Source organism: Poeciliopsis prolifica, unplaced genomic scaffold (genome assembly GCF_027474105.1).
Source record: "Poeciliopsis prolifica strain line A6 unplaced genomic scaffold, Auburn_PproV2 SCAFFOLD126, whole genome shotgun sequence".
NCBI lineage: Eukaryota > Metazoa > Chordata > Actinopteri > Cyprinodontiformes > Poeciliidae > Poeciliopsis > Poeciliopsis prolifica.
In genome coordinates, this window is record NW_026562501.1 from 231,481 (window position 1) to 249,403 (window position 17,923).

The 17,923-nt window shown below is 42.1% G+C and overlaps 2 pseudogenes; both read left to right on the forward strand.

Moving 5' to 3' along the window:
* Positions 1 to 4,497, forward strand: LOC129355187 (uncharacterized; annotated as a pseudogene).
* Positions 4,498 to 15,015: 10,518 nt separating this feature from the next.
* Positions 15,016 to 16,455, forward strand: LOC129355190 (D(1)-like dopamine receptor; annotated as a pseudogene).
* The last annotated feature ends 1,468 nt before the right edge of the window (positions 16,456 to 17,923 follow it).

The window sequence follows — 17,923 nt, forward strand, 5'->3', positions numbered from 1 at the left end:
CATGGAGAACTTCTCTCTTTAGTTTCATCCTCTGTCTGCAAAGACACTGATCTCCGTTCAACATGAAGACAGAATCCATGGAGCTGACTGAGACTCGACGTGTTTACCTGTCTACAGGTAAGATTTGATGAATTATTCTATGAAGGGTTTTACTTTTATGACATTGATTAGAAGTGCTAACAAGAAAAATCCTAACAAATGGATCCAAAGTGAGGGTCGTTGTCACTGCTGTAGCACAGCTTTAACTAACAGACTGTTACATAAAACAATCATATATATATATATATATATATATATATATATATATATATATATATATATATATATATATATATATGATTGTTGTGTCACAGTCCTTACTTTTTTCAAATTGTCTTACACTATAGCCATATTACAAATTGTAATGAATAAATATCTTTCTTCAATATTCTGCACACAAATACATCTTGATAGAAATGTTGAATAAAGGTTCTAAGTAAACTGCAAATTTATTAAAATTATAATAAAAGAAGAAAGTTTGTTGATGAAACACACAGTTGAGGTTTTTCACTGATTCTTGAGTTTCCACAGTTTCAGTGGAGTCTAGATGTGGTAAATTCAGCTGATTGGACTTTATTTAGAAAGGCAAACTGTCTACATAAGATCTCCCAGTTTACCTCAGGTCAGAGGTCAAACATCAAGCATGAATTTGAAAGAACTGTTTGTAGACCTCAAGCAGGATTGTCTTGAGGAACAAATCTGGGGAAGGATCCAGAAACATTTCTGCTGCTCTGAGGTCCAGAGCTCAGCGGCCTCCATCATTGCTCAATGCAGCAAGTCTGGAGCCCTGACTCTTTCTAAAGCTTCCCGTTTGTACAGACAGATCGGGGGAGAAACGAGGTGACAAAGACCCCGATGGCCAATCTGTCAGAGCACCAACATTCCTCTGTGCAGAGAGGAGAACCTTCCAGAAGGTCAAACATCTCTGCAGAAATCCACCAATCAGGCCTGTTCGATAGAGCAGCCATAGGAGAGCCTCTCCTCCATAAACGGCTCAAAGTCTGGACTTACCACAGGCAGCACAGACTCATACCAGTATGAGGTATTTGTGTGTAGAATTTTGAGGAAAGACATAATAAGTGTATTGAAATCTGTAATAAAGACTGTAGCATAAAATAAAAAGCACATAAGGAAATAGTTCTGTAATTACCATTCAGTATTTTCTATTACTTTCCTCTTAGGAGGCAGAAATCCTTCCATCAAATGGTGTCTGTCCACAGTGGCAATCTGCTGGGTCATACTGGTAACAATCACTGGTCTGCGTATCTATTGTAAGTATAAATTATGCCATCATTATACACATCAATAAAGATTCAAGTTTCAAAATAACATTGAACGTTGAGAATATCCATTCCTGGGATCAACTGCTTTTCTAACATGGAGACAAAAACAAGGCCTTCCCTGAAACTCCGAACACCAGCTGTAAGATTAGATCAAATTAGATCAAATTAGATTCAGTTATTCTCATGTGTTCTGAAGACTTTTCAAGGCTTCCGAAACCCTGAAGTACAAAGTACTTCATTGGCCGTTATGAAGCCAACAGTCAATGTACAGCCAATGTATTTGTATTTTATCTCTGTCAAAAGGATCCAAAATTAATCCAATTTATTTTTTGACTTTTTAGATACTTCTCTCCTTTCTGCTAAGTTGAAGGACTCTGAGGATGTAAATCAGCATCTTAATGAAAAAGTCCAGATACTACAATCCGATTTATGGCAACAGCAAAAGTTAGAAGCTACTAAAACGGACGGGAAAGAACCCAGCTTTGAGTGGACCGAAACAACAATACCTGAAGTACAACCTTACTACACACCACGTCCATATTACAGCAGACGTCCATATTATGGCAGACGTCCATATTATGGCGGACGTCCATACTACTATGCCACACCAACTCCATACTATGGCAGACGTTCTTACTACCACGCCACACCACCTCCATATTATGGCAGACGTCCATACTACTATGCCACACCGACTCCATATTATGGCAGAGGTCCATATTATGGCGGACGTCCATATTATGGCAGACGTTCCTACTACTACGCCACACCAACTCCATATTATGGCAGACATTCCTACTACTACGCCACACCGACTCCATATTATGGCAGACGTTCTTACTACTATGCCACACCAACTCCATACTATGGCAGACGTTCTTACTACTATGCCACACCGACTCCCTACTATGGCAGACGTTCTTACTACCATGCCACACCACCTCCATATTATGGCAGAGGTCCATATTATGGCGGACGTCCATATTATGGCAGACGTTCCTACTACTACGCCACACCAACTCCATATTATGGCAGACATTCCTACTACTACGCCACACCGACTCCATATTATGGCAGACGTTCTTACTACTATGCCACACCAACTCCATACTATGGCAGACGTTCTTACTACTATGCCACACCGACTCCCTACTATGGCAGACGTTCTTACTACTATGCCACACCACCTCCATATTATGGCAGACGTTCTTACTACCATGCCACACCACCTCCATATTATGGCAGACGTTCTTACTACTATGCCACACCAACTCCATACTATGGCAGAGGTCCATATTATGGCGGACGTTCTTACTACTATGCCACACCGACTCCATATTATGGCAGAGGTCCATATTATGGCGGACGTCCATATTATGGCAGACGTTCCTACTACTACGCCACACCGACTCCATATTATGGCAGACGTTCTTACTACTATGCCACACCAACTCCATACTATGGCAGACGTTCCTACTACTACGCCACACCACCTCCATATTATGGCAGACGTTCCTACTACTACGCCACACCGACTCCATATTATGGCAGACGTTCTTACTACCATGCCACACCACCTACATATTATGGCAGACATTCCTACTACTACGCCACACCGACTCCATATTATGGCAGACGTTCTTACTACATGCCACACCAACTCCATACTATGGCAGACGTTCTTACTACTATGCCACACCGACTCCATACTATGGCAGACGTTCTTACTACTATGCCACACCACCTACATATTATGGCAGACATTCCTACTACTACGCCACACCAACTCCATATTATGGCAGACGTTCTTACTACTATGCCACACCAACTCCATACTATGGCAGACGTTCTTACTACTATGCCACACCACCTCCATACTATGGCAGACGTTCTTACTACTATGCCACACCACCTCCATACTATGGCAGACGTTCTTACTACTATGCCACACCACCTCCATACTATGGCAGACGTTCCTACTACTACGCCACACCGACTCCATATTATGGCAGACGTTCTTACTACTATGCCACACCAACTCCATACTATGGCAGACGTTCTTACTACTATGCCACACCACCTCCATATTATGGCAGACGTTCTTACTACCATGCCACACCGACTCCATATTATGGCAGAGGTCCATATTATGGCGGACGTCCATACTACCACGCCACACCAACTCCATACTATGGCGGACGTTCCTACTACTACGCCACACCACCTACATATTATGGCGGACGTTCCTACTACCACGCCACACCACCTACATATTATGGCAGACGTTCTTACTACTATGCCACACCAACTCCATACTATGGCAGACGTCCATATTATGGCGGACGTTCTTACTACCACGCCACACCACCTCCATATTTTGGCAGACGTTCTTACTACTACGCCACACCGACTCCCTACTATGACAGTCGTCCCTTCTACACCACACCTCGCCCATACTATACTACACTTCCAAACTACAATGCCAATAATGACACCACATCACATTCCTATAACACCACATTGAAGAAAATCTAAGATATTCTTCTACTTCTTTGCCTTTGACTCCTTTTGGGTCGCTAAACTAATTACAGAGGAAACATTGAGGTTTGGAAATGTCTTAAGGTAGAACTGTACAGTGGTCAGCCATAACATTTTGACCAACACAATGTTATTGTTGCAACTGTTAGTGGGTGGGAGTCATCCATGTTGATTTGAAGGACCAGTGCTGATTGGCAGGTTGTAATGATGTCATTCCTGATTAGTTATGGTGAAGTGTCAGTTTCTCTTTCTCATCAACACTTTGGTTCTGACTTCCTTCAGACATAATACAAGTCATTCCAGATGCTTTTTTCATTTTCTGGCCAACCTGCTTTGTTCCAGTTTCACATAAACAAGAAATTAAGAATAGGATAATCTTTCATTCATATCTTACTTTTATAAGAAGCAGCAATTATTTGTGTCCAATAAGCTCTTTTGTATAAAAATTATCGCATTAAAGATTTTTTGATATTTGATGTTAGAGACTTGTTTATAACATTTTTCTATAAAAGCTTATATTTTCATTTCTCCTTCTGCCCATTTAACTAAATGGTTTGATTTGTCTTAACTGGATTTTAGATGGATGTTTCTGTTCTGATCTATTACTGCAAATGAATAAAGTTTGATTTTTGAAATATTTAAAGTGTTTGCATTTTGTTCTGTTCATAACCAAATCCCTCCAGTAATATTTTGAAGTGAGAGCCAACAAATGTAAATTGTTTGTTTGGTGAACTGAATAAAGATGCATTCAGATATTAACAGTAACAAAAATCTAGCCACAAATAGTTAGCACTCGTTAGCATAAACCAGTGGTGTCCTAGTCCATTATCAGGTTCTTCTTCAGCTAATTATTAGCTTTTTTACCGTGATAATATAATTAGCAAGCAGATTCCGATGAATACAACAAACCTACCATCATGTATTTCTAAGTTTTCTCTGAGGGACGGAGCAGCCGGTTCGCCCAGCAGGTTGAACTGGTCTCAAAGCCACTGGCAGAGTTTGACTGAACTCTTAGTGAACTGCTCTGGCTGGAACTTCTCATTAGAACATGCTAACAGGTTTACACATGTTGAGGAGGCCGTAGCTTGGTCCACTTACAGCAATGAAAATGTAAAATTGTTGGTTCATTCATCCTCAAAACCTTTGAGAGAGAAGAAAGAGTGTCTACCAAAACACATGGACACATCTGAAACATTAAGTGTCTGAAACTCTTTCTCTCTGATAAAACCTCTTACTGCATACTCTTCCCTCAATGTTTTTTCAAATGTTTTGAAGACGTTTTCAAGCTACATATAATTTAACAGAGAGGTTAACAGATTGATGCACTCAGCTGATTAGACCTAAATTGGATGTTGGGTCTTATCATGTAATTTAGCCTCCAGTTTGTGCAGAAATCTCGCTCAGGTTTTGGTTGTGCTGTAGAAATCTGCTGTCTCTTCCCTACTGGTACGTCTGTAGCTGATTTGATCTGCTTTTTTCATATAAGGTAAAAAATATATAAACTTTTCAGGATGAGAAAACAGGTCTGGGGAACACTTGAACACTTTTCAAGCTTTACATTTCTTCTATTTCTTTGTATTTTGCAGGATTTAATCCTTCAAACTATTTGAGTACAAACAGGTTATTCACCCTGTGGTATAACTGTTTTATAAAGACTGACAGTCACTCAGAGTCAGTTGGACAATACAAGTTTACCATGTTTTACTGAGACTCTGTAGTTTAAACGCTGCAGGCTCAGTGCAGCCGTTTGGCCAAAGTCAAACAGAAAAAGATTCTTTCATGTGAAGGAAAACAAAATCAGAAGGTTCAGAAAATAGTTTCAATGAAGCAGAAGAGCAGAAGAGGAAGTTTAACTGTCTGCTGGTGAACCGACGTCTCTAATATCACACAATCCTTCAGCCTGGTTGAAGCTCATAACTCCAGTTTCTATGATTCTCGCTCATATTGATGATATTTCACTTTGTCTGTTTGTAGCGGCCTCGGAATAAACAGCCAGGCGCAGGGAGTTCCAAACGGGTGCAGTTTAATCTTCACTTTCCTTGTCAGACACCGTGAAAACTGTAAAATAAAATAAAAGATACATAACTGTTGGGCATGCTTAATACTTGTATAAATAAACATAAACGTCCATACATACAAAAAATACGTTGTGTCCAAATTCGTTAGCATACACAGTTTCGTTAATAAACAATAAACTACTGCCGTTCCTACTACTTCTAAATAAACTTGTTTTATCACAATTTATCACTCAGACCTCATTCTGCTTTCCAAGGGCGCTAGTTTACAGATTGTCATCGGTTTTCTTAAGCATCTAACGCTGACTCGTGGTCAGCAAAACAGGAAGCGCATAACACACGAAGAAAAATCCACCGCTCTTCAAAATAAAAGCACAAATCAATCAATAGGTGTCACTGTTGGACCAAAGAACAAAATGAGAATTTTACTATTTAGTAGTTATTTACAGTCTGTGGAACAAAATGTAATTGTTTATTTGCTCGACTTTCCTTACTGAAACTCAAAGCCAATTCCTGGTAAGATTCTGTTTCTTTATGCTCTGACTGGACAGTGGCTGTTTGAAAAGTGGCTTAAATATCTTGCAGTTTTACCAACGTAAACTTGCGAATTTCTTTAAAACTTAAATTTTAAGTTACAACTATTTAAAATCTGCTACATTTATCTCTGCTGAGAGCATCAAATCAAATGTAATATCATTCTCATCAACAAAAAGCATATTTGGATTAAATCCAGGGATTTGCAGGAGGAGCAGTTTACTTTGATTATACTTCAGGCCGGCTCGAGTCTTTCTATATGAATCTGGAACGGTGGGACAATCAATCAATCAATCAATCAATCAATCAATCAATCAATCAATCAATCAATCAATCAATCAATCAATTTAGATCTGCGCCCAAAAAAACATTTTATGTTGTAAAATCTTCCCACAGTGGAAAAAGCTGCTGTTAAATTTGAGATGTTACCAGATTAATATTCTAACTTTACAAAGATTAATTGTTAAATGTAGGAGTTTTGTGTTTACGTCCAGAGAAGCTGCTGACCTTCCTCCTGTGACCTTCCTGCTGTGACCTTCCTGCTGTGACCTTCCTGCATGCAGAGTCAGGAACCCAGGTTAATGTCTGGCTGCTAGCTAGCAGTGCTAATGGCGCCACCAGCATGCAGCCAATCAGCTTTTCTGATTGGCTGCTCTTTCGCAGGTGCAGCCAATCAGAGCAGCTCTGCTGAAAACACAGAAGGTAAGTTTCTGCTTTGGTTCCTGCAGCATTTACTCAGGTTAGCACCAGTTTTCTTTATCGAAACCTAAAGTGATGCAACCATAAGCTAAAGCAGTCTGTTGTTTGTTAGCTGAAGTGGAAACATCAAGCTGTCGCAGAATGACTCCTTGCCAACCTGTGAACTTCCGTGTTTGGTTCGCTCTCTACTCTTTGTTTCAGGGATTTGCTGCTGAATTATCAAATGCAATCATAACAGTTTAAAGCCCGTGGAGGGCTGTTCAAACAGAACCGGGTCGCGGTCTGGGTTCAGGGGAACAACAGCGGCTCGAAAATAAAGCGGAACACTGATGGAGTTAAACGGCCTGCGCTGTCGGCTAAGCTCCGGCTTTGGGAAAGAAAAACAGCAACAAATTAGGCGGAAACGCTCCGACTGAACTTGTTGTCATTCCGGAGCCAGTCATGGCCGCCGCTGTGACACCTATCGCGACCTCGAACAAACATGGCGAGGTCGTGACCCCGCTGTGTTTGGATTCACAGGCCCGGGGTCCAGACTGGAGAACCGGGTCAAAGCTCCGAACAGGAATGCAGCCGCGGCCCTTTGACTAGGACATGCACCTCAACATGAACCTCCAGCCAAACACAACTGACTGCAGCTCCACTAACAGCAGTTAGCATGTTCTCCCTGGGTACTCCGGCTTCCTCCCACTTTCCAGATATATGCAGATTACAGCTGAAGAGGAAAAGGAGCAAATTTCACTCAGAAACTTGATTTTATTATTATTTTTTTTTAGAAAACATTGAAGCTTTAAAAGTAAAAAGTTTTTTTAAAAGACACTTTCTGCATGTTTTGTGCAATTTTTCCCCTTTCAGGATTTCTCTTACAGTTTTACTTGATTTTTGTAAAATGTCTCTGAGTGTTTTCCAAATTAAATATTATTAATATGTTATTATTATAATCTCTCCAGGGTTTAGTGGCTGTAATGTGTTGAGTTTTTCTCAAGTCTCTGTTTCTTCTGCCTTTCTGTTCAGAAATGTATCTTTGATGATACTTGAGCCCAGATTTGTCTCCAATCCAGAGTGTTTTTGTATTTTTCCTGTTGATGTTTGTCCCTTAGAGGAGTTTGGAGGTTTTATTGGGGAACCAGAAGGATCGGTTCAGTCAAAGCCTCCCGGTGCAGAAAGTCTGAAAACACGTCTGACCTGCTGGTGACCTGCTGCAGGCTTGCATGACTGGATCAGACGGCCATTTTTTACAGTGTATCCGTCTGTCCCTGCTGTAAAAGCAGAGCTGGCCGTCTGTGTGTCTGTGTGAGTGTTGTTGCTGAGTGCAGTGACCTGAGGTTACACTCTCCCTGTTCCCGTTCGCGTAAATATTCCTCTATTAGCACCAAGTGATCTGAAAGCTTCGATCTGTCAGAGCCGCTGGAAGCTTTTAGTCAGACAACAGAGGAAGACCAGCGCCGTCTCTTTAACCCTTCCACTGTTTTTCCACTGTCGTTCCTGCTGCTGCTGCTGCTGCTGCTGCTGCTACTGCTGCAGCGCAGGAACGACCTGCAGCTGCTGCTGCTGCAGCGCAGGAACGACCTGCAGCCTGGACCACCAGGTAGGAAGTGGATCGTCTTTCTGAGGTTTGTTCATCAGAGGAGGAACCTCGACCCGAACCGGGTCAAAATACGACCAAGAGTATTTAAGTTCTCTCACTGTCCACGCAGGACAAATGAAAGAACAAGTTTTATGTCAAAAACTAATTTTGAAATGAAAACAAAATGTGACATGTTTCTATAAATGTTTATCAGAAGTGTGGCATGCATCTGAATTCTTCCTCCAGAGTCAGAATTATTTCTTTATCCTTTGCAGATGAATCAGTTCAACACGTTTCAACCTCAGTCAGAACGGAGAACATCTGGGAGCATCAGCTTTCAAGTCTTGCCACACATTCTCAGCTGGATTTAGGCCTGGACTTTGACTGGGCCATTGTAACTCACGAATCTGTTTTCATTTAAACCACTGTTGTCCAAAACCTTTTGCGCTCGGGGAAGCCGGAAAAGTCAAACTGGCAAAACGGGTCATAAACTTCACTAAATTAAGAATGCAAATATAACTTTGTTGGATTTTTTTTTTTTTCAGTTTTATCAACATTTTTATGAAATTTGTAACTCAATAAACATCCAGAACATAAAGTAGGGTTTGGAGTTTTGCTTTATTAAAAGAAAACAGTTTTCACATTTTGGGATCATCCGTTATTTTCCATTTTGTTGACCAGATTTGGTCTAAACTTCAGGGGCCAAACAAACTCAGTTCAAGAGCCACAAATGGCCCCGGGCCACAATTTGGACATCACTGATATAACATCCCATAATATCTGGCTGTTTATTCATGATGCTGATTGTTCTGTAGAGAACCTGGGAGGCCAGAATCAGAACCTCTGCAGCTGGACTCAGATTCACTTCTGCAGGAATTTTGGGAGATTTTTCCGATTTTATTTTTAAACACGACCTTTTCTGTCTCATGATGAAACATTTACATGAATGCAGAGTAATGCAGGAATGCTGGAGGGTTATGAATACTTTCAGATTCATCTTCCTGCTTCTTTAAACAGAGCTTATCTCTGCTCTCCTCCTCTGACCCAACATGGCTTCCGTCTGCTCCCACTGTAAATATTTATGAACGTGTGAGCTGCTCAGAGTTCACAGTCGCATCTAAAAGGCTTTCTGCCCAAACGCTGCAATCAGTCAGGGGTTCAGGTGTCAGTCCTGCTTTGTGATCTGCAGCTTCACTAAAGGACAGCAGAGAAAAACAGTTGAGAAAGACGAGTGTTTCTTTCGTTTTTCTCCTGCTAATTCCTGCAATTCTTTAAATCTAACCTCAACAGTGTCAGTTCCTATCAAACAAAAATAGAGCTAAAGTGGAAAAACTTGATGCAGGTGCAGCAAACATATCGGCGCTGACCTAGGAGAAGTAAATGTCTGCCCATCAACCTGGGAAGAGTTCAAAGGTCATCTTCAAACTATCTGAAGTCTGCAGAGAGGAAGATTATTCTCAAGAGGAAGACGAGTCAGAATCTCAGCAGATTCAGAGCAGGAAGCTGTAGGTTAGCCTGCCTCCAACCTACAGACAGGGTAAAGGTTAAAGGTCATGAAAAGGTTAGGGAAATGCTGTAGGAATGGTTAAAGTTGGCCGTCACCTTCCACCTGCCAGCACGGTGGTGGAGGGATGATGATGTGGGCTCGTTTAGAAGCTTTAGTGAAGCAGAGGTTTTCTGCAACAGGAGTTTCTTCTTCACTGTGATCTGTTAATATTACGACTTTATTCTCATATTCAACTCACAAAACTGATGATGGAAATTAAAGTCACTTTTTGAAAATATTGATTGACATTTGTAATTTCTGTTCTTAGAAAAGGAAACAAAATCTAATGTTTTATTTTAAAGTCAGATTTTAAGTGTAATTTTTTTCACACGATAAATAAAATAAGAGCCACTGATGCAGTTTGATAGAAACAAAGTGAACTTAATGAGATGAATACCAAACAGGAAATGAGAAAATGCCTCGACAGAACAGAACCAAACCCAAACTGGGTTCAAACATCTAAAACTATTTTGCGCAGCAGAATCAGAGGCTCTGGCTGCTTCATGTCTCCCAGTTATTGTCAATGCAGCCATTGTTCTCTGAAACCTGACAATGTTTATCCTTAAATCCTGCTCTGATGGGTCGCCGGCGATTCAGGGAATCATGGGAGATAAACTGAGTTTCTGGATGGAGGAGAGCGGATTTACTGACGAACATCATCAGGATTCAAAAAGATCCTGATGATCCTTTGGAATCCTGGAGGGAAAACCTGGAACCCGAAGGTCAGACCAACATAGCTGAGAAACCAGTAGAGATCCGGATCCTCTGGGTCGTTCCTGACCAGGTCCAGGCGCCGGTCCAGCGCCGGTCCAGCCGCCGGTCCAGCCGCCGGTCCAGCCGCCGGTCCAGCCGCCGGTCCAGGCGCCGGTTCAGCCGCCGGTCCAGCCGTCGGTCCAGCCGCCGGTCCAGGCGCCGGTTCAGCCGCCGGTCCAGCCGTCGGTCAGTCACTTTGAACACCGACCTGCCTCAAGTTCGTCTCTTATTCAACAAGATCTTTCAAAATAAAACCCTGTAATTAAGTCGACTTTACTTTTGCTCTTAGATTTACTAAACAGAGGATGTAAATGTGGTTCCTGTGAGCTCCACAACAAACCGGCCCGTTCTCACCGCCAGATGTTTGTTTTTCACACAGGACTGCAGCAGCGGGTTGGAGGTCCAAATCCCGTGTTGTTGTGAGGAAAAGTTTCTAAATCCAGACACAAAGCGAGTGGATCGGGACGGACCACCGAACACGCTGCAGCATCTGATTCTGATCACATTCAGACACAAACAGTCGATGATTCTGTTGCTGCGTCTTCAGACTCCGGAGCTTCAGGTTCATCATTCTGAGGAATTAATTATTCACTGAGGAAAACAGACAGAAGTTAAAGTTCCCAATAATGATCAATGAAAACATTCAGACTAAAGTCAGAGCATGAAGATCAGAAAACTGACGAGCTTCGTCTGCAGGCCTCAGTTAGCTGATTAGAGGTTAAAGGTCAGGAAAAGGTTTTAAAAAGTTGAAATCTTGAAGGGAAGCATGGTGGTGGTGGGTGGTGATGTGGGCACACGTACGACTCCACCGCCAAAAGACCAACCGGAGGAGCAGGATTTAACCCAAACACAGCGCGAGGCGTTCAGGTGACGCACAAAAAAAACTGAATTTGAGCTTCAAGACTTTGTGATCATAACCTGAGTCGAGTTTTCTGCTGTTTCTGTTTCACTGACGTTTGGTTGCCTGAGATCTATAAAGCAATGAAATGAAATAGTTTTTACAGTCAGATGGAAAGAAATGTTTGATTTTATTTGGAACTGAAGCCAGAATGTCAGGAATCAGTCAGTGGAAACCATTAAACCCAGTTCACCTGTGAGTCATGGCGTCATGTTAAATCCTGCGATCCGTTTCACAAAGCGGTGGAGTTTAGAGAGACAGAACCAGGTTTACTGTGATCAGGAAGACGGAGCCGCTCCCTCCAAACCGCAGAGCTTTGTTTACCACACGCTGCTGTTTGCCTGCAGAATAAACGCAGCGCTTCTCCATCACTTCACAGCCATTTGCCTGATTTCACAAATGCATTAGTGCATGCATCGACAAGAGCTGCAACTTACAACTGTTTGCAGACAAGAAGTCCTCCACAGACACACCATGCAGCTCCCCGCCCCAACAGCTCAACCAAAACAGTCATTAAGTTTCAACTCTTCACCTCAACGTCACAACTGCCACCAGGTGTAATTACAGGTGAGGAGACGGGCGGCGGTCCAGCTCAATCTACCTGCTTGCGTCAAAGACGACTCTGCCTTAACCTGGAAGCGATGTGCTCCGACACACGCGAGCGTTCAACAAGCAAACAGTGAACAGCCGCTGCAGAGCAGAGGCTGCAAACTGCAGCAGAGGAAACACCAGGTTCAGACCAGATTCAGACCAGATTCAGACCAGATTCAGACCAGATTCAGACCAGATTCAGACCAGATTCAGACCAGATTCAGAGCAGATTCAGAGCAGGTTCAGACCAGATTCAGAGCAGGTTCAGACCAGATTCAGACCAGATTCAGACCAGATTCAGACCAGGTTCAGACCAGATTCAGACCAGGTTCAGACCAGATTCAGACCAGATTCAGACCAGGTTCAGACCAGATTCAGACCAGATTCAGGCTAGATTCAGACCAGATTCAGACCAGATTCAGAGCAGGTTCAGACCAGATTCAGACCAGATTCAGACCAGATTCAGACCAGATTCAGACCAGATTCAGACTAGATTCAGATCAGGTTCAGACCAGGCAGGTGTGAACGATTCACCGTCTGACTCCATTTTCTGAACTGGTTCATTTCATTCCTCCTGAAGCAAAGCGCTGCTCAAACGGAGATGCTGTTTTCCTCTGAATTCTACCTCTGAAAAAATACATAATATTGTTTTTCTTATTGTCTTTCAAGCAATAAATAAATGAAACTGTTAAAAAGCACAAAATAGCAAAACATTGAGAAAGTTAAATTTAAATTTGGAATAATTTCCAAAACCAGATTCCAAGTTTTATCTGACATGAGATTGAAAACTAAACAAAATCTGATGACAGATGGAGGAAAATATCCCAAACTGAATGATTACATCTGATATTCTCAGCACGTTACCAACGTTTGTAACGTTTTAACGTCTGTAAAATAGTTTACAAACAAACTATGAAGGTGTTTTGGTTTAGTCAAAGTTTTGGGAGAATCATATAAACAGTTTATCTTCAGTTTGTTAATAAACAAAGAAAACTAAACTTTGGTAAAGAAGTTTACAATCTAACTGGTTACCATAGTAACTTTAATAACACAAAAATATCAAATCAAACCATTTTTATGAACTTAAATAAAATAAAAATATTCTAAAGTTCTTGTATTTTATGATGATCTATTTTCTGACGGCGGACGAGAAGAAAAGTGGCGCCATCTGGTGGATAAATCCATCATCACAGATTACAAAAGCAACCATTTTTATAATAATAATAATAATAATAATAATAATAATAATATAATAATAATAATAATAATAATAATTCTGCTGCTTATGTTCAGAGCAAAACAATAAAATTCAACAACTTGACTCATTTTTAACTTTAATATTCATGTAGGAAATGTAGAAATTCAACAGAATCCCCAAAAATAAAACTCATTTATTGAATGAATTATTCAGTGATTTAATATTTTCACCCAATAACTTATTAAAATAATCATTTGATTTATAAAGATAATTCTGGCCCTTTCAGGTTTTCCCACGAAGTGGTGAAAATGTCACAAAACACCTGGAGATGAAATACATAAACCATGCAGAATAAAATTCTTTTCTGAACATGATAATAACCAGAAGCAAAAGGTTTCTTAACTTTCCCGGAGTTAACTGGATTCAGCCAGCAGAGGGCGCTGTAGAATGAAAAGACTCGCCTGCTTTTAATATTCCGAATATATTAAGACAAAACAAACAGAAGCTAATCTATGTATTGAATGTAAAGATCAATAATCAGTGTGTTTAATAGTTTAGTTAACAATTTTACTGATAATCACAAACAGGCTGAAAAAATATTCTGTTAAAACTTTATTCATGAGAAAATCCAAAAAAACAACATTAAAGATTAATATGATAAAAAAACACAAGCATCTCATTTTCCAGAGTATCAAAAACAGAAAAGAAAAATGTTTTTTCATAAGCTGATCGATTTATGACGGATTGTTGAGAATTTAAACAAAAATTGATTATGGATAGAAATATGAATAATTTGAAATAAATTCTGATGCAGTGCAACATACAGAATGAGGAATAAAATAAAGAAATAAATGACATAATAAAATCAGGATGAACAAAATGAAATGAATGCATTAAAACGCTGATATTAAATAAAGAAAAATGGATCCAATTTGATTTAAATCAGTGAAAATATTAACAGAATTTGTTTTTATTTTGTTTTTGGTTGATTTTAATATTTTCTTTTATTAAAAGTGATTTGAAAATAAAACCTGAAAAGAATGTACAGATTTTCAAGATGAAATGTTTGGTTTTAATGAATAAATAGTTTGTATTAAATCCTCTGCGCTCCGTCAGCAGGGAGGCGGATGATGCTGCAGCAGCGCCAGCTGCAGCAGCTGCTGCAGCAGCGCTGGGGACAGGAGTCTGTTACCTGCAGCGGACAGAGCGCAGAGCGGGTCGAGTCCACCAAACACGGAACCGACCGGCTGCCCTCGAACCGGAACCTGCCGACTCAGCAGCTGCTCTCTCCTCCTTTGGACCGAACCGGTTCTGATCCTGGGAGACAATCTGAGGCGAGTTGAATTTGGTTCTGCAAATGGAAAACTACACGGCGTGGAGCAATTTCACCCAAGTTCTGTCCGAACTGGACGGGATGGGCGGTGAGGAAGAGGAGGGAGAGGAGGAAGGCGTCAGCGGGAACGGACTGCGCGTCCTGATTGGCTGCGTCCTCTTCCTGCTCATCGTGTCCACGCTGCTCGGGAACACGCTGGTCTGCGCCGCCGTCATCAGGTTCCGCCACCTGCGGTCCAAAGTCACCAACTTCTTCGTGATCTCGCTGGCCGTGTCCGACCTGTTCGTGGCCGTGCTGGTGATGCCGTGGGAGGCCGTGACCGAGGTGACCGACCGCTGGCTGTTCGGACGGTTCTGCGACGTGTGGATCACCTTTGACATCATGTGCTCCACGGCCTCCATCCTCAACCTGTGCATCATCAGCGTGGACCGGTACTGGGCCATCGCCAGCCCTTCAAGTACGAGCGGAAAATGACGCACCGCGTGGCGTTCGTCATGATCGGCGTGGCGTGGACGCTGTCCATCCTCATCTCCCTGATCCCGGTGCAGATGAACTGGCACCGGGCTCTGGAGGAAGTGGCGGCCATCTTGGACAGGAACTGGACCAACTCCACCACCCTGACCGGAAGCGCCTCGGCATCCACGAGCTGCGTGGCCAACCTGAACAGAACCTACGCCATCTCCTCCCTCATCAGCTTCTACATCCCGGTTTCTGATCATGATCGCCACCTACACCCGGATCTACCGGATCGCTCAGACCCAAATCCGCAGAATCGCATCTCTGGAGGGCGGCGGAGCAGGCTCAGAACCAGGACCACTGCGCGACCCGGAACCAGCAGCAGCCCGGGCCGCCGACGAGGCGTCGCTCAAGTCTTCGTTCAAGAAGGAAACCAAGGTTCTGAAGACGCTGTCCATCATCATGGGGGTGTTCGTGTTCTGCTGGCTGCCCTTCTTCGTCCTGAACTGCACCGTCCCGTTCTGCGACCCGCCGTGCGTCAGCGACACCACCTTCACCGTGTTCGTGTGGTTCGGCTGGGCCAACTCCTCCCCTCAACCCGGTCATCTACGCCTTCAACGCGGACTTCCGCCGGGCCTTCGCCACCATCCTGGGCTGCAACCGCGTCTGCGCCAACACCGCGGTGGAAGCCGTGAACTTCAGCAACGAGCTGGTCTCCTACCGCCACGACACCACCCTCCACAAGGAGGCGCTGGTTCCCGCGCAGCCGCAGCAGCGGCCCCGCAACCTGAGCATGACCTTGGATGACCCCCTGGAGGACATGAGCGCCCGGTTCGACGAGGAGTCCAACATCTCCAGCGGGTCTCCGAGCCGCAGGCTGCTGCTGCTTCCGGCCGTCCAGCTGGAGGACGAGGTTTCCCTGGAAACCATCACACCCATGACGTCAGCAGCAGAACTGGACAACGAGGTTTTCATACCAGGACAAGTCCATCAGGACGGATAGGACCCAGCAGAACCCAGCAGAACCCAGAGAGAAACTGACTCCTGATGTGAACTGGTTGTTTCTTAAAGTGTTTTCAAACTGCAGCTTTTATGTCAGTCTTCTGTCCTTTGATGTTAGAAAATAATCATCAAATTAGAATAAAGACAATTTTACCAGAAAAAGTCTTTATGAGGAAATAATCAATAGTTCTGATCTGATGTGAATAAATCTGCTCATCTGTAAAACTACCAATAATAATAATTTCATGCTAATGTGTTAAAAATGTGTCTATTAAATATTATATGTAAACTTATATCAAACCGTCAGGTGCTCAACATTCCTCATTTTATATTATTTATGTGGGAGTTTTCATATAATCATGACTGTCTCTATGGGAACCAGATGAGAGCAAAGTGGAAATAATCCTAAAAAATACATCTTCAGAAATCAGAAATGAGATTAATGAGTAAAATCGATTGATGGCTCAGACCTGCTGCTCGTCAATAAATGCTCTGACATCATAAGATGAATGTTTGAAATGTTGTTCAATGCTATGAAGGGTAAAGAAGCAACCACACCAAAGCAATGCACTAATGTCTGCAGCTTTTCTGAACTGTTTCATGTTATTTATTCAACCACTTTGTGAAACTTGCATTTCCTCTCTGGTGTTTGTAAAACGTCGTTTTCCTCTTTGGACTCGTTCCTCGTGTCTCCAGTTTCTCTGCAGAAACGTCTGATTGTGTTTTACCTTCATGATTTCAAAGACGAGACGTTGTCCACATCCCACTCAGGACGTCTGCAGAAATGTGTCTTCAGTGTTTAGCAGTTGAATAGAAGTGAAGCTGGTGGGTTTGAAGACGAGCAGCTGAACTCAGATGATCGTCGTTCACCTTCAGCATCATTTCTGTGGCGTTTTTCTTGGAACCTTTCATTGTTAAGCTGCTGGAAAAACTTTGAATTCCGTGTTAAAATAAAGGAAAGATGAACTGATGGAGAATAGACTCAGTTTCCGAGTGAAAATATGACCAAAATATTCAGATTTGTGGTTATTGACCAGCTTTTCTTCAGCACTTATGTGTGAAACAATAGATTTATTTCTATTGTTCATTAAATTTGAAAGAACCTGAGATTTAAGATCATTTCATTCATTTTACATTCGCTAAACACAACTAGAATAACAACTTATTGAAAGGTTGCAGAAATCAGTTTGTTTGCTCAGTTTTAGGTCATTTTGATGTTCATATTCATGTTCATAGTATTGGACATTCTCTACACCAACACATAACAGTGATTCATAGAAAGGAAGGAAAAAACAGAAGTTTCTTTGGCAAACAGTCAAACCTTTGTGGGTTTTTACAGGATAAATGTTCAACATCAGTATTTCCTGTTTGGTGAAAATCTCCATTTATTGGCGTCAACAGATCCAATCAGGAGTTATTCATTCAAATCGACCAATCAGCAGCAGGGATACAGGGACGCATGCATGAATGACCA